The 23,919-nt window shown below is 41.7% G+C and overlaps 1 protein-coding gene across 3 annotated transcripts in view; it reads right to left on the minus strand.

Moving 5' to 3' along the window:
• NFYC (nuclear transcription factor Y subunit gamma) overlaps positions 1 to 16,843 on the minus strand; it is a 67,693-nt gene extending 50,850 nt beyond the window's left edge. For 2 of the 3 annotated variants that reach the window (XM_049618702.1, XM_049618698.1), the window contains exon 1: positions 16,754 to 16,843. The gene's annotated coding sequence lies outside the window, so the exon portion shown is untranslated. Of the gene's footprint in view, positions 1 to 2; positions 2,093 to 16,753 lie in introns of those variants that run through there. The other variant, XM_049618699.1, reaches the window with a different exon arrangement.
• Positions 16,844 to 23,919: the final 7,076 nt, after the last annotated feature.

A 23,919-nucleotide genomic window follows, 5' to 3' on the forward strand; every position in this document is an offset into this window, starting at 1 on the left:
ACCGGGAACTGCATTAATTTTACATGTAGTTATTTATATCTCCTCGGACAGGGAGAATTTAAGTCACTCCTAGCCCTCCCCCCCAAAAGGACGGAGGAAACAAAAGGCAGCAGGAGATGCAGAAACCTGAGTCTGGAATGTCCACTCCAGTGAAAACCCGAACAGCTGTCCCCCCACCCCCCAGCAAACTATTCGCCATTTTTCTTTGTCTTTCAGCTGACCCCTGCCTCAGTGAAAAACTCCGAGGCTCCAATGAAGCCCTGCAGCCTCCTTCCACTTTAACAGTCAAAGGCATTCAATCTAGCATGCTATTTGACACCAAACCTTGCCTCCAGAGTGGTCCCATTGGCTGAGCTGCTTTATCAGCTAAGAACACAAAGCCATGATTGGCTGTTCACGTCATCAGTTACCTCCATTGTACACTTCCTGTTTTAAAGTTACCTTGAGAAGCAGAACAGGGGTCAGATCCAGACTTCAAACTACAGGGAACTTAAGGCTTGGAAATGCCTGGCAAATGCACACAGCAGATGCACTAGGGCCTCTTGTGCTTCCAAAACACAGGAAACTGCAAATTTACAATTGTTCTTTAAAATCACACGAAAGGGTTGTTACAGTTCCTACCCAAAGGATTTCTTATTGGCTGTCAGAGTTCCATTTAAAAAATTTAAGGTAATTTAACTGCTTCTGATTGGCCATCAAAGATGTCTGTAAGATATTGCTACAGTATCCTATGGCAGTAAACCAGAGAAGCAATGTGCACAAGATCTGAAAGTTGTGGCTTAACTATCTACAGTTTTCTGTTGAGCATTAACAGAAGAAGAAAAAGAAACCAGGGTGGGCTCATCAAATAGCTCCAGAGAAAATGTAACCTCTTTAACAGCTGTTACAAAGAGTGATACCAATGGCCTTACAACAGTTTGTAGGATTTCTAAAAAGGAATCTGTCATCTTGTCCCTGGTAATTTTAAAAGCACATATTAGGGGCGCCTGGGTGGCTCAGTCGGTTGAGCGCCGACTTCGGCTCAGGTCACGATCTCGCGGTCCGTGAGTTCGAGCCCCGCATCGGGCTCCTGTGCTGACAGCTCAGAGCCCGGAGCCTGTTTCAGATTCTGTGTCTCCCTCTCTCTGACCCTCCCCCATTCATGCTCTGTCTCTCTCTGTCTCAAAAATAAATAAAAACGTTAAAAAAAAAAAAAAGCATATATTAGTGCTAGGAAAAATCACCTTACTTTGAAACACAAACTAACCTAAACAGGAAAATTCTGCAGTAATGTCAGAAGGTAGTGACAGGGACAGTGGCATTGCCAAAAAGTCTACCAGGAACCCAAGAGGGAAATATAATAATAAAGGGTGGGGAACACTGGCAGAGATAGAACACCAGTGATTACACTGTTTAAAGCATATTATAGTTCGGATTAATTTATTTAGAATGGTCATAAAATGTTTATCAGCTTTTAATCTTACAGAGTTCTGATATCATGGAAGATAAACTTTTTACCACATTTTCAAGAATAAGTAGCAGGAATGAGCCCAGGAAAGATACTCTAAGTACTGCAGTTATGGAAAACATTCTGGGGTGCTGAGGTTTACCAGTGGTGTCAAAGATTTGCTTATGGATTTTGTGCCCAACTGTTGAGGTATTCAGAGGAACCTCCTAAAAAAGGTGAAAATCAGTTAACATGTCTTCTTTTCTTTTTACAAAATGGGTCAAATAGAAACACTGCACTATTACTGAAAGTTCTGAACAATCTCCTTAGAACTGCTTCCTCCCATGAAAACTAAGCATCCCAGGATGAAACAAATACGACTGTTTCCTCAGGACGAGTCCTTCTCTAGAAATACCTCAGCTGACCTTACATGAAAAGTCATCATGGGCATACGCAGAGACGTGGCAGAGTCCTGAAATAGAAGCAAGGTGGTCGGGGTCCCTAGGTGGGTCAGTTAGTTAAGCCTCCAACTTCAGCTCAGGTCATGATCTCACGGTTAATGGGTTCGAGCCCCGCATCAGGCTCTGTGCTGACAACTCAGAGCCTGGAGTCTGCTTCAGATTCTGTGTCTTCCTCTCTCTCTGCCCCTCCCCTCCTCACACTCCTCTCTCTTCCAAAAATAAACAAACATTTTTTAAAAATTAAAAAAAAAAAAAAGCAAGGTAGTCTGCCTAATCACTTTGCCATCCATATTAACTTTTCTACACACATTCTACTCATTTCTCAAACTGCAATGAATTAATTTCTGAACACCAATTAGTGCCAGGTTCTATGCTAGATATTTCACAGACTTTCCCCCTCTAATCCTCACTATCCTCTTTTATATGTGAAAAAGAGTGAGGTTCACAAAGCTTAACAACTGGCCCCTAGCCATACATCTAGAATGCAAACTCAGGTCCCAACCTAGGGCGGTATTCTTTCTATTGTACCACAAGGCTGACACCAAGACATGGAGCACCCCAGGGCACATCCAAGGAAATTCTTAGGAGTCACATATATGTAGAGGTAGCATAAACCGTTAAACCCACCTTCATTAATCTAAAAATTAGAAATCTGACTGATGTTGAACTTCACCTGATGGTTAGAGACCTAGCTGAGTATATGACAAAATAGCACCCTATAAGTTGATACGCATTTTACTACTGAAGTATTAGGGGCATTTAACCAGTAGCAAATCACATTTATAATTTATCAGGACTTGGAACAACTAATGATTAAATCATTAACACAAAATAAACTGTTACAGGATTGTGTGGCAATTTTACTATGGCATCTAAATAAGAGTTTAGTTATGCCAACAGGGTGTGTTGTAGGACGACTGCTGAAGCTACAGAACTGCAGGTATTATAGTTCTTTTCTCAGAAGTTTCGATCCCAGATTCTGAATAGCTACCAGCCTGAGAAGAGAAGGCAGAGGGCCAAAAAGCCAGTTGTGTCTCATCCACACTAGAGTCTTTCAACCCCTCAACACTGGAGGTCAAGTCGGCTGGAAGGAAGCAAGAAGCTTATATGAGGTGGGAAGCAGAGGAAGAGGGAGAACATTCACATCGCTGACTATTAATTAGTTATCACTAGGAAAAAACAACTAAGCACCTGGGAATCAGGCAGAGCTCATTTCAAATTCTGACTTCTCTGCTTATTAACTGTATGACACTGAACTAACCCTGAGCCTCAGCTTCCTCATCTGTAATACATGGATGTCACCATTCTATATCCAGAGCCACCATAAGTATTAAATGAGTTAACACATGTATATTGTATTGTGCCTAGTAAGCACTGAAAAACTGTAAAGTGCTAGAAGTCATCCAGTCCAAATTCCTTGTTTTATACAGGGTTAAGATGCAGAAAGGTCTCTCTCCTTAAGGCCCCAAAGCTACTAGGAGGGGCTGTCTCTCCTCCATCTCCAGCATACCCTGCAACCCTGCAGAAAGCAACTCCTAAGCCATAAAGGGCAGTGTGGGAGGACTCCCAGCTGCTACAAAAAATCTTCCCCATGCTTTTCATCACCCATCCAGGCCAAGATTTGGTTGTTGTTCCACATGCCCATCCTTTGATACCCGATTAAACCAAACATGTCCCTTAATACTCTGTGAATACCTTTGGCATAGTTTTTATTAGTTCTTGGAAGGTTTGCAAGAAAACCACTCGAACCCCTCTCATCAACAGCCACCTTACTAGAATTCAAGCTACTAGTGGGAAGAGAACTGAAATTATCCTAGAATTTCCATCTGGCGGCTTACTATACTGTACTTACTTACTATAGCTTTCCCTTCTCTTGCCTGTTGTTACTGTGGACTAACAGCCTCATGGGATCTCTGGAATTCCGACTCACATTCTTCCCTGGTCCTGGATATCAGCAGCCCTCTGCAACAGACAACTGCATTGTCTTGCCCTAAAAAAACACCCAGATCACTATGAGGCAAAATGACTGCCTCTGGTTACCTGGTTCAAGCTCTCAAAGTAGGCAGCATGGGAAATGATGCTCTTGGTCAGAAAACTGATTCTGAATCATAGCTACCTATTTACTGGCTGTTTATCCATCCCTAACTCACTTCTTCATGTATAAAATGGAAAAAAAATAAATAAATAACACCAACCCATGGGAGCATTGAGGTTTAAATGATATAAGGTTAAAGCACTCAGCATTGGGGCGCCTGGGTGGCTCAGTCGGTTAAGCGGCTGACTTCGGCTCAGGTCATGATCTCGCGGTCCGTGAGTTCGAGCCCCGCATCGGGCTCTGTGCTGACAGCTCAGAGCCTGGAGCCTGTTTCGGATTCTGTGTCTCCCTCTCTCTGACCCTCTCCCATTCATGCTCTGTCTCTCTCTGTCTCAAAAATAAATAAACGTTAAAAAAAAAAAATTAAATTAAAAAAAAAAAAGCACTCAGCATTAACACCTAGCATGTGGTAGATACTCAATAACATCTAAATATACACTTGACTATAGCATTTATCACACATTATAATTACTTTTAACCATGTCTCTATTACCAGAGGAAGGCTTCTTGAAGTTAGTGGCTGTGTTTTATTTATATCCACATATATCCCCAATACATCAAACCCAACCTTAGCCACAGTGTCAGTGAAGTAACGAGTAATGAGGACTGAGGAAAACTGGAGAGCATATGTCCCATCTGAAGGGGCAGCTACTATTCAGCTCCAACTGACAAAAGCCATGAAGGAATACTAGTCCACTGTAGCAAGAGCCTCAGAGTCAATAAAAGAAACAAAAGTCAGATCCTGAACACAAAAAGCTGATGCCAGAACAGCTCTTGCTCTGGGATCCTGAGGAATGACCGAAGGACCAGAGTTATGACAGAAGTTGGCCTTAACCACCCTGATAAGTCTTGTCAAGGACAGTCTTGTTCAGTCCCCCAAGATTACCTATCTTGGAGGTTATGCTGTATCAATCACATCAGAAGCAGAAATAGCAGCAAAGAAACTGGGCTCTTCAGTGCCCTGAACATTTTATTGATGTTGTCCCTAACTGACTTAGTAAAGTAAGTACACTTAGAAGCCTCAAGAAATATCAGACAACCTCTAGAGAAAAATGAACTTTTCGTATGTTGTGATATGAATACAAAGCCATATTCACTTGACTATTAAATACATTGTGTGACTTATATACTAAGTTGATGAGATGGATGTATAAAGCAGTATTGTACTGATGTTGTCAGTTAGGCAGACGGGCTATTTTTTTAAGAATACCTTCCTTTAAAGCAACCACTCAGAATCAAACACTGTATTTTGCTTATGTCAGTTAGAAACAAGGCTGAGTTAGTCCCTTAATATCATCTAACATATTGTATAATAATATTACACAAACTGCTTTGTAATTTTCACTTAAATATGTGAACAATTTTCCATATCAAATCTGTATCTATATCATTTACAATTGGGAGTATATTCCACTGAATTCTATCAGTTTTATGTTAATGACTTCACTGTCTACAAAGTTTTATAGTTTTACCTTTTGATGTATGACACACAATGTTACACTAGTCTCAGGTGTGTAACAGTGATTCAACTTCTCTATGTGTTATGTTATGCTCACAAGTATAGCTACCATCTGTCACCACACAACACTATTACATTATCATTGACTATATTCCCTATGCTGTGCTTTTCACTCCTCTGATTTATTCATTCCATAACTAGAAGCCTGTATCTCTCACTCCCCTTCACCCATTTTGCCCACCACCCCCCCACTCTGGCAACCATCAATTTGCTCTCTGTACTCATAGGTCTGATTCTGCTTTTCTGTTGTTCATTAGTTTTGTTTTTTAGATTCTACATATAAGTAAAAATCATATAATATTCATCTCTCTGGCTTATTTCACTGAGCATGATATCCTCTAGGTCCATCCATGTTGTTGCAAATGGCACAATCTAATCCTTTTAAATGGCTATGTAATATTCCACTGTGTATGCATGTATGTGTATGTGTGTATACACACATCTTCCTTATCCACTTATCTATTGATGGACACCCAGCTTCCACATCTTGGCTACTGTAAATAATGCCAAGGATGCAATGAACATAGGGGTACATATATCTGTTTGAATTAGTGTTTTCATCTTCTTTGGGTAGATATCCAGCAGAATTACTGGATCATACAGTATTTCTATTTTTAATTTTTTGAAGGAAAAAAAAAGCACACAAAGGTTCCTTTTTCTCCACATCCTTGCCAACACTTATTTCTTGTCTTTTTGATTTTAGCCATTCTGACAGGTGTAAGGTGGTATATCTCATTGGGTTTTGGTTTGCATTTTCCTGACGATTAGTAACGTTGAGCATCTTTTCACGTGTTTGTTGGCCATCTATATGTCTTCCTTGGAAAAATGTCTTTTCGGGTCCTCTGCCCATTTTTTAACTGGACTGTTTACTTTTTGGTGTTGAGATTCAGACATTTTTAGTATATTTTAGATATTAATCCCTCAGTATCTTCAATTTTAAAATATTGTAAATAGCATCACAGAGAACATCTATTATGCCCATTCCTTATACCCTCATTATCCCTTCCAGAACCACCGCAATGACTTCATAAATAGTATCATTTTGTCTGGTTTAAGGAAAAAATATATACAAACATGAAAGCCAGATTGTTTGAATGTTAAATCTTTCCAGTTTCAATTTTGGTTCAGTTTTTTTTTTTTTTTTTTTTTTTTAATTATAAGCAGACCAAAGAAAATTATGGGCTGCCAGATTATAGCTTCTGACCCATTTCTTTCACCTGACTTGGTCCTGAACAACTATTAGTTATTTCCCAAACCAAATCCACCTTTGAGGTTTAAAAAAGTGTGTCCACACATTTTCAAAAGAATCTGGCAGAAGTTCTGAAGATAACCCCCAAAGAACCCCAAAGTCCCAGAAACATTTTGAGCAATGATAGTATCATTAGAATAAGGAATATAGCGCTGGTGCCCAGTAAATCACTGCTCAACAAGTTAATGAAGTAAACTAATAAATGAGACCTTAAGTGGATTATAAATTCTGAATTTTTTTTTTTTTTTTTTTTTTTTTAATGCTTGAGAGAAAGCGAGAGAGAGCCAGTGGGGAGGGGGAGACAGAGAGAGAGGGAAAGACGGAGAACCTCAAGAAGTCTCCACACTGTCAGCACAGAGCCCAACATGAGGCTTGTCATGAACTATGAGATCATGACTGGAACCAAAATCAAGAGTCAGACACTTAAGCAACTGAGCCACCCAGGGGCCCCCTGAATTACTTTTTTTTCTTTTTTTTTTTTTTTAAGTTGAGAGAGAGAGAGAAAGAATGTGAGTGGGGGAGGGGCAGAGGGAGAAGGGAACAGAGGATCCAAAGCAGGCTCCATGATGACAGCAGCAAGCCCAATGTGCACCTCGAACACGGAACCATGAGATCATGACCTGAGCCAAAGTCGAACGCTCAACCAACTGAGCCACCCAGGAGCCCCTGAATTACTTGTTTTTAAAAATAAATTATATTCTCCAAAGCATAAATTAAGACCAATGGATGGAAAACTATTCTAGAAAACTATTCTATTCTCTCAGAGCTGTCCAAAGATGGCACAAGCTGCTTCAGAAGCTATGGATGGGGTTGTTAGCACAGGCTGTTTGAACACTTGACAGGAATATGTAAAGACAAGATGAAAAAGAGCAGCCATGTGGAGAAGCAGGGGGGAAAAAACAGTCTTTGCAGCTAGACAGATTTAGATTCTAATCCCTCTTCACCTCTTTTTAGCTGAGTAACCTCAAACTAGGTATTTAACCCCACTGAGGTCAATTTCCTAAACTATAAACCATCTTGCAAGGCTGTAAAGATTAAGGAAACTTTCACTCATTCAATAAATACTTAGGTGTAGGCATTGTGCTAAGACGTGGGGATCCTAAACAATACAGTCCCTGTCCTCAATGAGACTAAAGTCTATTATAACAAAGAGGAAAATTAAAACAGGCAATCATAGTGCTCTATGTTAAGAGTTACAACAGGAACAAATGCACAGTACAGGACATAAGCAGAGCCCCTTAGCCCATGGCCTAACTCAATTTCAGGCCAGTCAGAAATGGCTTCTTGGGAGATTTAAATCCTAAGAATCGGAACTTAATGAGACAGACAAAGAAACTGTATGTGCAAAGGCCTGGAGCTGACATAAAGCATTACATTCCTGAAAGGGCTATAGTTTGGTATGGCAGTAGCCCAGGGGCAAAAGGCTACAAGTTAACTCAGAAACATGAACAGGGCTGGACAAGACTAAGATGCTAGAACTTTATTCTAAGGGACAACAGTGAGCCATTGAGGAGTTTAAGCATGGGACTGGCACAATCAGAATTACCCTTTTATTTTTTTAAAATTCTTTTTAATGTTTATTTATTATTGAGAGACAGAGAACAGGAGAGGGGTAGAGAGAGGGGGAGACACAGAATCGGAAGCAGGCTCCAGGCTCTGAGCTGTCAGCACAGAGCCCAATGCGGGACTCGGACTCACAAATTGTGAGATCATGACCAGAGCCGAAGTCAGTCGCCCAACCAGCTGACCCACCCAGGCGCCTCTCAGAATTACCCTTTTAAAAGATCATTTGGGGTACAGTATGGAGAAGTGGGACCGGGTGGGAGACTGGCAGCTCTAGACAGATAGCAGGGAAAACAAGACACTGTAGTACCCTAGTTACCAGAAAACGTAGCAATGCAGATGTTGAAAAGTAGATGAATGGGAAATATTAAGAAGGTAAAAAAAATAAATAACATGAAGACCAGTGGTTAATAATGGATGTAGAACACCACCACTGACTGATAAACAGCAAGTGCACAAAAAAATGGTAGCTGCCACCAGTGTCACGGATGCTGGCAACGGGGTTAGATGGCCTTTGAAATCATATTCACCCCTAAGAGTCTATGTTACTTTGGAGACCTGTGTTGTATGTTCCCAGAAAAATTCTTTTCCACTACTGGCCAAACTATCCTATACAAAAGATTCATTTTTTACTCATAAGCTCTCTGCACTAGAACTGCTCAACTGGGCCCCACTACACCCCAGTCATAACATGAAATACTTATTAGATGTTCTCACGAACAGGGTTCCATGGCCAAATATGTCCAAGAAACACTGCATTATGTATCCTCTCTCTTGAAGGGTCATAAGGCACGTAAACACAAAGGCCCTGAATACTAATTCTGCAGTAAAGAAATGCATTTCACTTTAGCTATCATTTTGTTAAGGATCCTTTTTTCAACTCCAGAGGACATTTATTACATTGTATAAGAACTAAAGTTCAATGAAACAGTTTAGGAAATGCTGCGCTAAGCTGCCTTACAGATTTTAGCGGAATGAAAAGATTATAGGCAACTCTATTCTGACCACCTTCCAAAATGGTTGGAGTTTTACACACATTATGGCCTTTCCCTTTTAATTTAGTCCTACTAAAAATGACATTAAATATCACCATAAATAGCAATCCTCTGCCTCCCAAATTACTGCCAACCAAGTGTGCTTTGCTTTTTAAAAAGGCCACAACTTTGTCAGCTGATAATGAGCAAATTCTAAGCTACTTACCCTTCAGGGTACAGCAATAATTTTTAACACAGTTAAAAATGACAAAGATGTTCAACTGTGCAGATTGCACGTACTTTCACTTTCCTCTCTTAAATGAATTGATCACACCACTAGTGAGGAGGATAGGTCTTCTTAACATTGGGCAAAGAATCTCACTTCATACAGATCACTGGACAATTTGCAGCTCCTGAGGAAAGGGTGAGCAATAACAGAAACTGTGAAAACCTTCAGTACAGTAGTCCCTCCTGATCTATAGGAGACACGTTCCAAGACACCACTCGCGCCCTGCCCAGGAGATGCCTGAAACTGCAGATAGTACCAAACCCTATTTACAATTCATTTCTTCCATACACACACACCTAAGATAAAGTTTAATTTATATAAATTAGGCGCAGTAAGAAATAATAATAAAATAGAACAATTATAACAATATACTGTAATAAAAACTATGTGAATGTGGTCTCTTTCTGCCTCAAAATCTTATTGCTCTGCACTCACCCTTCTTGTGATGCCGCTAAATAAGATGCCTTCGTGATGAGCTGAAGTGACGTGAGGACAGACATTGTGATAGGGCACTGGGCTACTACTGATCCTCTGACAATAGTCAGAGGAGGATCATCTGCTTCTGGACCACGGTTGACCATGGGTAACCGAAACCGTAGAAAGCGAAACCACAGGTAATGGGTGGGACGACTTTAACTCTAATAGATTTAAGCCAGTGACATCATACAAAATATTCCATACTCCGATATCATTCCCTATGAGTCACTGAGGCATTCATCGAAGCACTGGTCAAGATCACTGTTTATAGCTCATACCCATGAATGTACTTAAGATTAATTCTTAGGGGCGCCTGGTGGCTCAGTCAGTTAAGCGTCTGACTTCAGCTCAGGTCACGATCTCATGGTCCGTGAGTTCGAGCCCCGCATTGGGCTCTGGGCTGTAATGGCTCAGAGCCTGGAGCCTGCTTCCGATTCTGTGTCTCCCTCTCTCTCTGCCCTTCCCCCGTTCATGCTCTGTCTCTCTCTGTCTCAAAAATAAATAAAAGTTAAAAAAAAAATTAAAAAAAAAAATCTTTCCTTTAAAAAAAAAAAAGATTAATTCTTAAATCTGATCTGTAACAAGATACCATTGATTTTAAATGGAGAGTATTCATCTAATGAGGACACCTTATGTACCTTGGACATGAAGATCTGAACCTTTAAGGTAAACCTATTCCACTGGAAACATTCAAATGCAAAGGTTAGCCTAGTCCCTCTCTCTAAACTGCACCTGAAGTTTATCCATTAGAAAGCTCTCACAGTATAAAAGTACACTGAATTTAGAAGTAATCTGTCTGCAAACAAGTAAGGACTTAACCCAAAACAGAAAATACAACTCTCACACTGAAAATGAGCACAAATGTTGCCTCACTGTTATCAGGTACATCACTGCTAAAACATGGAGAAGTGTGGGAAGGGTGCAGCAAATTTCGCAACCTGGCAAAAAATTTCTGCAGGCAGACAGACTTTTTTTCTTGAACCATTTTACGATGCTGTCTTCCTGCTTCCTTCAAAGAAAATGTTACCAGGTGACTACAAGCCAAACTGACAGTCCCACTTCAACTGACAACTTCTACAATTAGAAAAACAATTTTTTTAAGTTTATTTTGAGAGAGTGAGAGAGAGAGAGAGAGAGATAAAGTGCAAGCAGGGGAGGGGCAGGGAGAGAATGCCAAGCAGGCTCTGTGCCATCAGTACAGGGCCTGATGTGCAGCTCGATCTCACAAACTGGGAGATCATGATCACAAACCATGAGATCATGACCTGCGCCAAAATCAAGAGTCAGACTGAGCCATCCAGGCACCTCCAGAAAAAGTTTTAAATGACTATAATGTAAATCTTTCTGGACTGAAAGATAAAACTGGTTGTTCTGATTTTAGTAATTATTGCTATTTGGCAAATACAGAAAAGTTCTCATCTCATCAAAATCATTACCACTTAGCACCCAAGAATGAACAGAGGCAATCAGGAGACAACCTAACTCTGAAGCAGAAGATGTTACTGCTTTGTGCATTCATAAATAATACAGACTAATAATAACAGAGATCCACTATAAATCAACTCCTAAATCACAACACCACAACTAAATTAGGTTATTTCTTTCATGTCAAGTGGTTGCTCCCCCATGTAGAAATCTTACTGTACATGAAAGAACAGACGATTACAAACGACCTTCTCATTGGGGAAGCTTTAACAGGCTGACAGATTTTATGCTGTTCTAAAAGGAAAGTGATGTGTTCCCTCACTTACTAAGGTCCACTTGGTGACAGGCACCTACCATATGCTGCTGTATTCATTTTTCATAACTACTCTGTAACAGAGGTATCATTACCACTACTTCACATAGGAAGAAACTAAGGCTTAGAGAGGTCAAGAATCTGACCCCGAGCTCACACAGAGGGTAAACGCAGACAGAATTCTTTCCCAGGTCTGACTCCAGCGTCAGCAACTACACTACCCCCTCCCAATGGCATTTTTTGGCCAAAGTATTTTAAATCCACTTTTTCCTATGATTAATCTACTTAAATTATGTTAGGTACTTTGAGTCACTGGGAAAATACTAAAATGACCTTGTAGCCTTCCTAACTAGTCACAGCACATGCATGAAAAACTGAATAAACAAAATGAAAAGAGACTGGAAGACATCAGATAACTCACAATAAGTCTGCTCTGAGCACAAGAAACTGAATGGAAAAGAACAACTTGCTGGCTAAGGAATGTTCTTCCTAGGTTGTATGCCTGAGGCTGGAATAAACCTCAAGAAGGTCATTTGTATCTTTAATAATGTCCTCTGCCATTCTCCTTCCTATGAATGAGGCAAACTTGTCAAAATATAAAAGGGCCTTAGAGTCATCCCTATCATCAAGCCAATGTTTCCACGGAAGAGGCAATACTGTCCAGTGGAATGAGACTGGTCTGGGAATCCAACAATCTGGGTTACACCTGGCTCTCCCCTTGCCAAGCCAAGTGACCTTGTCAAGGTCATCACACTCTAGGGCCTCAGTAAAAGAGTACCTGCCTGAAAAAAACTGAAGGTCACTTCCTGATCTAAGATGCAGGAATTTTTCTTTTCTCATAATATTTTAAGGTGTCAAGAAAACACAGTTTAAGAGTAAGGGTTCCACAAATTTTGTAGGAATTAAGAGTTATAGACTTAAGTTTGAATCTGAGCTCTGCCACCTTATGTGACCTTGAGCAAATTACCTAACCCTTCAGTTTCTTCACACACAAAAATAAAGGTGATAATAGTGTCCACCACATACAGAGTGTGGATAATATATACAATACATTTATACCCTAGCTGGTGCAACGTAAGCACTCAATAAAAGTTAGTAACTAACTATATCATTCCTGAGCTTGATTCATAGATCCTTAATGGCTCAGTACCTCTGAACTAAAAGAGATATGAATTTCAAAATTGCCTCAGAGACACCTAGCATGGCTCCTCATTTCACTTTGCCTCTGCATCTCTGTAAATGAGGTTAAGAAACCCTGTATCTTTTCTAGTACAATGAATCAGTTTTGACCAAATGGAAAATATGTACACATAAATAACAGAATTATGTTATAAAAATTTAGGTAACAAGACATGAACACAGTCTGTTAAGTATTAAACATTAGTATGTCTGCTTAGAAGACACAGCTGATGTTCTCAAGTTTTTACCATAAACTCAGACCTACTCAGACCTCCTGGGATTCCAGATTTTTAGGGTGGTCCATTCCAGAAGATAACAAGGTCCAGCAACCGGCCATGGATGTAAGGAGTTAATGGGAATGAAGGTGATCACCGTTGTTGAAGGGAAGGTAATTAAGAAATGCTTGCTGAATATGTGTATATTTGTTTTTGCAACCTTGTCTAGACTTACTAAAAAAGAACTAAGTCATGGATGCTTAACATTCTTCATATTTGGCTAACTTAATGACTGAGCCAAATGAAGCTTGAGATGACCAATGTACAAAATATGGCAAGCCCTAATTCCCCTTGTATTTTAACTCTATCTCCTACACTGCAGTGTAATTGCAAATAAAAGGGAGGAGACCCTCACCTAATTGCATTAAGTCACAAAGTAACTCAGACTACCAAATCATTGGTCTCCCCTTGAAACCTGAATTATTTAAAGATTTCCATGCAAAATTGGGATTACAAATATTTTGTTGTATCCAGTTTTAATTTTACACATCATTCAGGATAAGCATATACTAGAATCACTATCCCACGGTTTGAAGAAGGCACTAGGCTTCTGGACAGATCCCAGTGCTTGGAGACAAACATCTAAAGTACTAGTGATATTTGAAAAAGCTCCCAGGTGAGTTCTTTATATACTTGGTAGTTCCTCACTCCTTGACATTAATCACTTCCATATATAGAAAAACTATGTCAGCAATATTCTGAAGACTGGTTTTAAAGAATGCAGATTCTTAAACTTTCTGTACATACTTTCCCCTATTATCTACCTGGCTTCAGAAAAACTCCAACAGTTTACTTTTTAATCTTTCTCTACACAATAAAAAACAAGAGATAGGATTTAAATACCTAGTTGAAGAACCTAGATTCTACATGGCTCCTACCCTGTGGTCTGAATCTTTGAAACAGTACAACAAACTCTTGTTAATTATGTTCTCCTCACTCAATATGCTCCTAATTCCCAGCAATCAAAGAAAGATGATCCACTTTGAAATACAATGCTATCTACCAAGGGCACAATGTATACACTGTATGTTAGCTAACTTGACAATAAATTATATTTTAAAAAATAATAATTACTAAATAAATAAATAAATAAATAAATAAAACATAATGCTATCTGGAAGTTTGACTAGTCAGGTTTATACTGATAACACGACACAGCAGATAACACTACAGGCTTTGCCACTGGGCAACTTGGATATGAATCCCAGTTCAACCACACAGACACTGGACAAGCTACACAACCTCTCTGATCCTCAATTTTTCTCATCTGCAATATGCAAATGATAATGCCTACATAATAGGAAATATGTGCCCCAAAATGTCAATTCCTTTCCTCTACTACTTTCCTCTTCTCTCTTGAAAATGTTGCATTCACAAACTGACCACATTTGAAAACCGGAAAAGTTTCTTGAAATTGATATAAAAACAGATTTATAGCATCTATCTGAAATTAGAGAGGACCACCTAACATAGACAAGGAAAAACAAATTAGGAAACAGAGAAGTTTAACACAAATGGTTTCCACGATCCCTAAACCTTGGGAAATGCAAATGTAGAACAATTCAAGTCATAACAATAAATCGGAAAATGATAAAATACCTCCAACAAGCTTACTCTAACAACTCTTGATTAGAACAAAAGTTTTGTGAAATACAAACCAGAAAGTGTTGACAAGTCCTGTTACTCAAAACAAGATGCAAGGAACTATGTACTAGTTTATTCTCAAATCTGCTTATTTCTTTAAAAAAAAAAAAAATTTAAGTGCACAGGAAGATGAGTGTAATTTTTAGGTATATATAAAAGAAAAGAGGGGCGCCTGGGTGGCTCAGTCTGTTATGTGTCTGACTTGGGCTCAGGTCATGATCTCACAGTTCATGAGTTCCAGCTACACATCAGGCTCTGCACTACTAGTGTTTGGGATTTTCCCTCTCTTTCTGCCCCAACCCCACTTGCATGCACTCGCTCACGCTCTCCCTCTCTCTCTCAAAAATAAACTTTAAAAAAAGAAAACAAGTAAGTCAAGGTCCAGGATCTCTGTTAAGCTCTCTTCCACTAAAGAGATACCTACCAATATCTATTCAAATAAATACCAAGTATCTAATATCTGCCAGCAAGCGTAGCTTTAGAAACTCAGCCCTGACCTATATCCTTCCTAATACAGGAAAACTTTATATAACAACATTACAAAATTAGCCGCATGGTCCTGAGACCCAATAATCTAGAATTGCTCCCTTACTAGAATTCCCAAGTCTGCAAATGTTCCCCCAATGCTTCGCACTTCCTCATTCTTAACGATGTCACTACCTCATGCCCCTGCCTCTTAGACTTGAAGGCCCAGCGCACTGGTCCAATAGGATCCACCTCTCGGGCTGGGTCTGTTTATTTTCTCCTCATATCACATCCTAGGATCCACCTCTCGGGCTGGGTCTGTTTATTTTCTCCTCATATCACATCCCAGGTCTGGTAACTCTGAAACCTCGGTTTCAATGCTATCACTCTCCAGCAAAACTCTTGATCTCATCCTATCCTTTAGATAGGTCCCTAAGGCCCAGATGCCTTTTTTCCTATACCACGCCCTCAGACCTGACATCCATGGACATCAAAGTCATTCACAAACTGTGTTAAACTCCAGTCTATCTTAACTATAGAGAACAAACTGATGGTTACCGGGGGGGAAACAGGTGGGGGGGATAGGTGAAACAAGTGATGGAGATTAAGGAGTGCACTCCCCGCCACGAGCACTGGGTGTTGGGAATTGTTGGATCATTACGTTATACACCTGAAACTAACGTAACACTCTATGTTACCTATGCTGGAATTAAAAAACAAAAACAAAAACACCTCCAAGTCTAGCACTCTTGGATCTCAAAGACCGTCTCAGACCCTAACTCCGGTTTCAGCGTTTCCAAGCATGGCACCCTTGGGGCTTGTACGCCTCTCTATAATGGGCCACGCATGTTCCACGGAGTGTACCTCTGGAGTTTGGAGTGCCTCCCACTCCGGGCCGTGCACAGGCTATCCCCACAGTACCTGCCAGACCATCACCCTGTTTCCCCCTTAAGGTCTCTAGGCTCGCCCCCGGCCTCCACCCCAAGCCTGCACCGGACGGGGTCACCGCCCTGCCGTCCAAGCCCGAGACGCGCGCATCCCCGCAGCCTCCGACTCCTTCATCACCCCCCAGGCCCGAGCCAGAGCGACCAATAAGGTGCCAGGTCCGCGGCCTCCCCGCCACCGACCAATCACGAGCGAGCCCCCCCGCAGTCGCCTTCCGCCAATGGGAGAAAGCCCGCGGGCCGGGCCGACGAGGCGCACGGACCCCAGGAGCGCGACGGCGGCGACAGCGGCGGGCCTGGCGAGAACACAACATGGCGGCGGGCAGGCCGGACCGAACTACAGCGGCAGCCGCGAGAGGGAAGTGAGGTCTCCGCCGAAGGCGGGAAGCGCTGCCCCTCCCCCCGCCGCCGCTCGCCTCTCACCCTCCCTCCCACAGACGCTCCCGCACACTCACACGCCTCTGCTCAGGAGTCCAGGGAAGAGCAGGAGCCGCCCCCGCGCTCCTGCGGAGTCAGGCAATGCAGAGGCCTGGGCACAGCGGAGGGGAGGGGGAAGCGTGCGTCACGGAGAACGGAGCGCGCGCGAAGCGGGGGCACAAACAAGATGGCGGCCACGCCGTTTGCACCGTCTCCCCCCACCTTCCCCTCCCCCTCCCTTGGCGCCTTGACTCCCAGTATCTTGAAGTGCGCAGAAGCTGGGTTGTTTGAAATCTCGCGAGAATTAGGAAGGGGCGACGACCTGGGGAGGCGGAATGAGATCAGAGAGCCTTCTGACCCCACCCCCTTCTAGGGGACCCGGAGGCGTTGCCTGGTGACTTCCACAGGGTGTTCTATGCTTGGCGTTTGATGTGGTGCGCACCCTTGAATGTTAGGAAATACGTTTTTTTTTTGTTTTTTTGGGTTTGTTTAATTTGGAAGGAAAGAGCTGGGGGGACGAAGGACGACACGGGGATGCCAGATTACGTGCGCCGGTAAAGAAGATAGCTACCAGTACCATAAAAAGGGATTTAACACCAAAACTGTAAAAATGATATACTCGAGTAAAGAACAGCACATCCCAAGAATTGTCGCTGGTAACCTTACGTTGACATAGACACTGCTTTTCTCATTTAAATGCAGTTTAAAACTTCATCAAGACGATTGAAAACCCCAGTTACAATGGGCATTACATCTTTTTAGCTCTTTCATCTCCGCAACCACTTGGTCCCAAGGCGTTAGTATTTCTGTTTTACAGATGATAAAACTGATGCTCAAAGGGTTAAGTGACTTGATCAAAGTCCCACAGCTATTAAGTGTCAAAACTCAGTGTGAGTAGCTCCAAAACTTGTCTTTTATTCACCAAATACGTATGGAATGGGACTATCTACATTGAACCAATGGGTTAGGTGTAAGCACAGAGACAAATGAAACTGCTGGTGCTAGTGGTTACCTTAAATTTTATAAATGACCTTGGAGCCTTTCTGAGACTTGGGTTGCAGGGGTCTTCAACAATATAACCAACACACTATTATTATTTCTTCCCTTTGAGTGTATGACCCTGGTGATAAAGGTGTTGAGCATACTGGAATAAGCCCTTGACTTGAATTCAGGGAAACTGTTTTCAGATCCAACCTGAATAAATCTCACTTCAAGCACTCAATAAATATTTGATGAATGAATGAACAAAACCTAACTAGCTATACGACACCTGACTTCACTGAGTCTCAATTTCTTTGTCTGTAAAATGATCTAATTCCTGTCTCCTGGGAGTGTTGGTTGGGGAGATTGAATGAAATAGTGTAAGGGAGAGTGCTTCACAAACTGCAGAAGTGTCATAAAGAAGTTAGCGATAATGATGACATTTTCAGACATGAGAAATGGCATTAAAAATTCAAAACAGAGATGGGGCGCCTGGGTGGCTCAGCTGGTTGACCATCTGACTTCCACTCAGGTGATAACCTCACAGTTGGTGAGTTCAAGCCCTGCACCGGGGCTCTTTGGGTTCAGCACAGAGCCTGCTTCAGGTCCTCCGTCCTCCACCCCCCACCCCCTGCCTCTCTGCCCCTCCCCCACTGGCCCTCTCAATCTCAAAAAATAAACATTAAAAAAAATTCAAAACATAGAGACCCAAAATAAATACTATGTTAAAATGGTACAGAGATGAGCTCAGCTAATGGGAAAAAGCTAAGTGAGTCTTTCTACAAATACTTATTAAGTTAATTATTGCATATACTTTGTTGCAAAAGATGTAAAAATGTGTAGGAATGAGCACAAATTAGTATTATTAGATATTGTTATAATGAAGTATTGACAGCACATAGGGGCTTCAGTCAGTTTCCCTCCAAGAGCCTGGAAATCAGGTTGCCCTCAGAATTAAACTAATAAGAATTTACATAGTGGAGGAAATCAGCCAAAGGTGATTATAAACATATTTAACTACAAGTAGGGCTCAAGCATTGATCTAGCAGATTTGCAATCCATAAGCTGTCCTGGAGAGAGCTTTCTGTGCCAGATATTAACCCTTTAGTTGCTAATTTGTGAATAGTTCCCAGGAGTGGGGAGTTCTCAGGAGGCTTGGGACAGCAGGCATTAATCAGTACAAAACCATTTCACTATTTTGATATTATAACTGGTACCAGTCATACTGGTGCACAGGCTGAATACTAGTCCTTGTTGTAGACTATTATTATCAATATTCTCTGCCCCTGCCTTTCTAAAACCCTGCGTATCTGGTCTGTCTGTCCCTGGGAGATTATACTTCTCACACTAATGTCATCAAGCTTGGTGTTATTTTGATCAATGAAATATGAAATGACATGAGCCACTTCTGAACAGAAATAAATGGGCCATCTAATGATTCCACCATATTGTTTTTCTTCTGCCATGAGAGCAGCATGTCCCAAATAGAACTGCTTCTCCAAGGTTGGTCCCAGAACGAAGATGTGCAGAGCCACAGCTGATGTACATGACCTGTAATGTAAGGTGAGTGAGAAATAGGGGCGCCTGGGTGGCTCAGTCGGTTGAGCGTCCGACTTCGGCTCAGGTCATGATCTCACGGTCCGTGAGTTCGAGCCCTGCGTCAGGCTCTTGTAATGTTTGTGGGAACAGATCACAGGACAACCAAAACTTGTTACCAACTTTCTAAATCTCACAGACCTTTTGCACTCAAACTGAATCTACCCGTCACTAGCAAGTATACAAAAATATCACACTGGCAATGGTTCATCTTCCTCCTTTGACTGTAGCAGTTTGTGTGGCAAATTTTGCTAGATCAGGCCTATCCATGGATCCATACAATAAAAAGTTAGATTCTTTTTAAGTTTTTTGATACTTATTTTTATTTCTGGAAAGATTTTTTATTCCATTTTAAAAGGTTACATACAGTCTTCATTGTCCTGAGTACCTTGTAGATATCTGTTAATAAAAATAAACTTCTCTAGGGGCGCCTGGGTGGCTCAGTCGGTTAAGCGTCTGACTTCGGCTCAGGTCATGATCTCACGGTCCGTGAGTTCGAGCCCCGCGTCGGGCTCTGTGCTCACAGCTCAGAGCCTGGAGCCTGCTTCCGATTCTGTGTCTCCCTCTCTCTCTGCCCCTCCTCCATTTATGCTCTGTCTCTCTCTGTCTCAAAAATAAATAAATGTTAAAAAAAATTTTTTAGAAATAAACCTTTGTTGTAAGCCACTGAAATAGGTTTAGTTGTTTGTTTCCGTAGCATAACCTAGCTAGCCTAAGCTGACTAATACAACCCTAAAATTAGCTATCTGTGGCAGTAAGCCAAGAGTTTCTCTACAAACACGATCAAAAAGCAAACCAAACTCTGGGCCAGGTCATACAGGAGGAATCTCACGAAAGCAAATGTGATTGTAATTTACTGAATAGATGCTTAGTCAGTCTTATCAACCAATCATTCTATATCCTATTTGGAGAGAGATTCTGTGAACCAAAGGGCTTAATCAGCCATGACAGCCCAAAACAGGGCAGTCACAGAGGCAAACTTTAGCATTGCCCTTCTACGCCCTGCCTCAGTCAAGCTGACCTAAGCGTTAGGATTTCCTTGTCCGTGTCATCCCTATAGTGGGTGAGAGTATCTCAGGCTGCCTCAGCTAAGAAAAGATCAACGTGCTTCCCTGGTGTGATTCTGTGCTCACCCAGCAAATGTCTCACCTGTGGGGACAGAATTTAGTGATCTGCTGCCTAGAGGATCTCAGTTCTTTTGATAATGACATTTTTCATTATAAATCAATCTATTGGATTCTGGCTTATGTAACTTCCAGTCTCTGTGAACTTAGTGGTACAGGAGCCCCCTTGAGAGATGATTCCCCTCTGTTTACTTATTAAAATCAGGGTTCTGAATTTATAAAGTTGAAGACCAGTTCTGGGATGTTGGTAAATTCCTTAAAGTTGTAGCACTGTAGAGGGACCTGTCTAGAGTGCCAGCTAGACTACCCTCAGCTATACCTATCTCCTTGTGTGCCTTCTGTGATCCAAAAGGGGTGCCTGGCTGGCTCGGTCGGTTGAGTGTCCGACTCTTAATTTTGGCTCAGCTCATGATCTTGCTGTTCATGGGATAGAGCCCCACTCAGGTTCTGAGCAGATAGAATGGACCTGCTTGGGATTCTCTCTCTCTACCTCTCTCTCTCTCTCTCTCAAAATAAATAAATAAACTTTAAAAAGAAAAGAAAAGCAGTAAGTGTTAAAGACAGACATAATTCACAAGCTGTAGGAGTTCAAAAAAGGGAGTGATTACTTCCACGTAGTATGAAACAGGGAGGAGTTCGGGAAAGATTTGCAAGGATGTGACCTTTGAAGGGGGTCTTGAAAAAAATGAGAACTAGGGGAAGAGCATGCCCTTTGTAGGTGGCCACTGGAGCAAATATAGGAAGCAGGAGATCACTTGAGGAAACATAGAGTAAGAGGAAAAGGAAGAAGAATCATCTGGAAAGTTACATATGGTCAGATTAAGGTTCTTGGGTTTTATTTTCTGCTAAGTAGAGTTAGTGTGGAGTTTTGTTTTTGTTTTTGTTTGTTTCACCACTTTAGCCATTTTAAGTATATAGTTCATTGACATTAAGTACATTCACATTGTTTTGTAAATATCAGCACTGTCCATCTCCAGAATTGTTTCATCACCCCCTGTTGAAACTCTGCACCCATTAAACAATAATTCCCCATCCTCCCTTCCTCCAGCTCCTGGTGACAACTGTTCTGTTTTCTGTCTCTTTGCATTTGACTATTCTAGGTATCTCATGTAAGTGGAATCATTCAATATTTGTCCTTTTGTGTCTGGCTTATTTCACTTAGCGTAATGTATTCAAAGTTAATCCGTATCACACCAAAATTTCATTTCTGTTTATGGCTGAATGCAGTATTTTGTTATGTATATATAACACGTTTTGTTTATTGTTTATCCATAAATGGACATTTGGGTTGTTTCCATCTTTTGGGTACTGTGAATAATGCTGACTATGAATATTGGTGTACAATTATCTGAGTCTCTGCTTTCAGTTCTTTGGGGTATATACCTAGAAGTGAAACTTCTGGGTCATATGGTAATTCTGTGTTTAATTTTTTGAGGAACTGCCATACTGTTTTCCACTGTGGCTACACCATCTTATATTCCCAGTGATAGAAGTTTTTACAAAGGGATTGACATGGTCAAAACTGCATTTAAAGACAATCTGGCAGAGATAATAAGATGGAATGGGATTGTAAAATGACCACTGGAGACTTTCACAGTAGTTCAGGCAAGATACAATGAGCTTTTGAATACATCAGTAGCAGTGAGAATGGAGAGAAGAGTGTACAAGTGCAGGGGTGACATTTCCAAGGTAGGATTGGAAGGACTGGAGAACTGATTGACTATTTCAGGGGAGAGGGGATCAAGAGGTGTTTAATATGACTTCTAGCTTTCACAGTTAGGAGGATGGTAGTCTCCAGATGAAGACTCCTGGACTTTTTCAGAGCATGGAGAAGTCACGGGTTCAGGTTGGAACAGGTAGAGTTTGAATTATACATGAGACATTGTAAGCTATAGGTGGACATTTGTTGTCTTGCCTGCTCAATGTCTTTGCCCTTTCAACTGAAATGGCACTGTACGTTTTTTCTTCTTTTAGATTGTAGAACCATCCTTCTTCATCTGCATGTAGTGCTGGGCTGGGAGAGTGTGTGGCCATGAGAATGCACTTTTCAGATCTCCAACTGGGAGAAGTGTAACTCCTCAGCAGCCCAGCTGCTGAGCTATGAAATCCATCACCCCTCACTCCCAGGCTTCACTCCCCATGGGCTGCTCCTGGCCACTGACAGCCCAGCAGGAATTTCAGGACAGGATTTTTTTTTTTTTTTAGGATAAACGGATACTCTTCTGATGGGTGACTGTGGCTCAAGGACTCCTCAATGGCCTTGCCAGACTTTCCTTAAAACTACACTGCAGTCAGAGACCCTTCCACCTAGAACTCCTTCCTTCTCGCTCCTTCCTTCAGGGTTGGATTTGCATCACTATCTGGTGGTCCTCAGTCTCTCTCAGCTTCTGCCCCATTTTCTCTCACAGATGTTTTTCATAATAAATCCCTTGCATTTAATCCTGCCTCAGTATCTGATTCTCTGAGGATCTGAACTGGCATAAGGGGAAGAAGGATGGGCTATTTCCTTCCCCAGTGTTTCTTCCATATCCCATCAGCTGTAGGGATAGGCATGTGACCCAGTCTGACTGATCTCAATGATCCCCACATCTTGGCCCAGTGCCTCTTCAGTCTCTCAGTGTGATTCACTCTCAGACCATTAGTTATTTGGTCCACCTCACCCACAGGCATGGCTGATCAATTCTGAGTGAGGTCTCACAGCTCTGCTGCCTGAGGCCAACTAATTGCAAACGTATATTCTCTGGCTTCTGCAAACTTCCAGACCCTGATGACACACCTCCTCACAGAACATGAGCTCTGGCTTCCCGAAGGGGCCAATGAAGCAACCTAGAAGTACAGACTTCATTACCCATAGGGCACAGTGATCACTGGGAGACAAGAGACAGGAAGTGGCAGGAGAGAACAATCCACTCTCTTTTCCTTCCTCTGATGGTCTGTTTTAAGGTGTAATTTCTCTATACAACCTGTCTAGAGACATTCTGCATGGCCAAGTAGGTGGACCTCTCAAGAGAGTAGCTGTGTCTGTTCACAGCTCATTGTGAAGAAGTAACAAACGTTTGCTTGCATTGCTTCCCATCTTTTCCTGCTTCCCCCTCCCCTCATTCTCACTGCCCTGGAAATGTGCGTCCACAAAAGCCTTTGGCACACAATCCCTTCTTCAGGCTTTGTTTTCTAGGAACCCTTGCAAAGACAGGTCACAGTTTCTGAACAGATGAGCACATGACCCAAACTAAGCTGAGCAAAGCCCTCTGAAAGATGTGAAGCACAGGTACAGTAGAGACAGGACGTTTCTTCTGGAGATCTTGAGCCATAAGGATCTGTGAGTGGCCATCATTTCTGCTTCATGAAGAGAGTCTGCCTGGGCATGAAGGGATCACTGAATTTTTATTTTATTTTATTTTATTTTATTTTCAATTTAAATAATTATATGCACTTAATGACTACACATTGGACAGCACAGACCTAGACTACTGGTCTGCTTGGGAAGGCAGTAGGGAATGTTG

Source organism: Panthera uncia (assembly GCF_023721935.1).
Source record: "Panthera uncia isolate 11264 chromosome C1 unlocalized genomic scaffold, Puncia_PCG_1.0 HiC_scaffold_4, whole genome shotgun sequence".
In the NCBI taxonomy this organism is placed as follows: domain Eukaryota; kingdom Metazoa; phylum Chordata; class Mammalia; order Carnivora; family Felidae; genus Panthera; species Panthera uncia.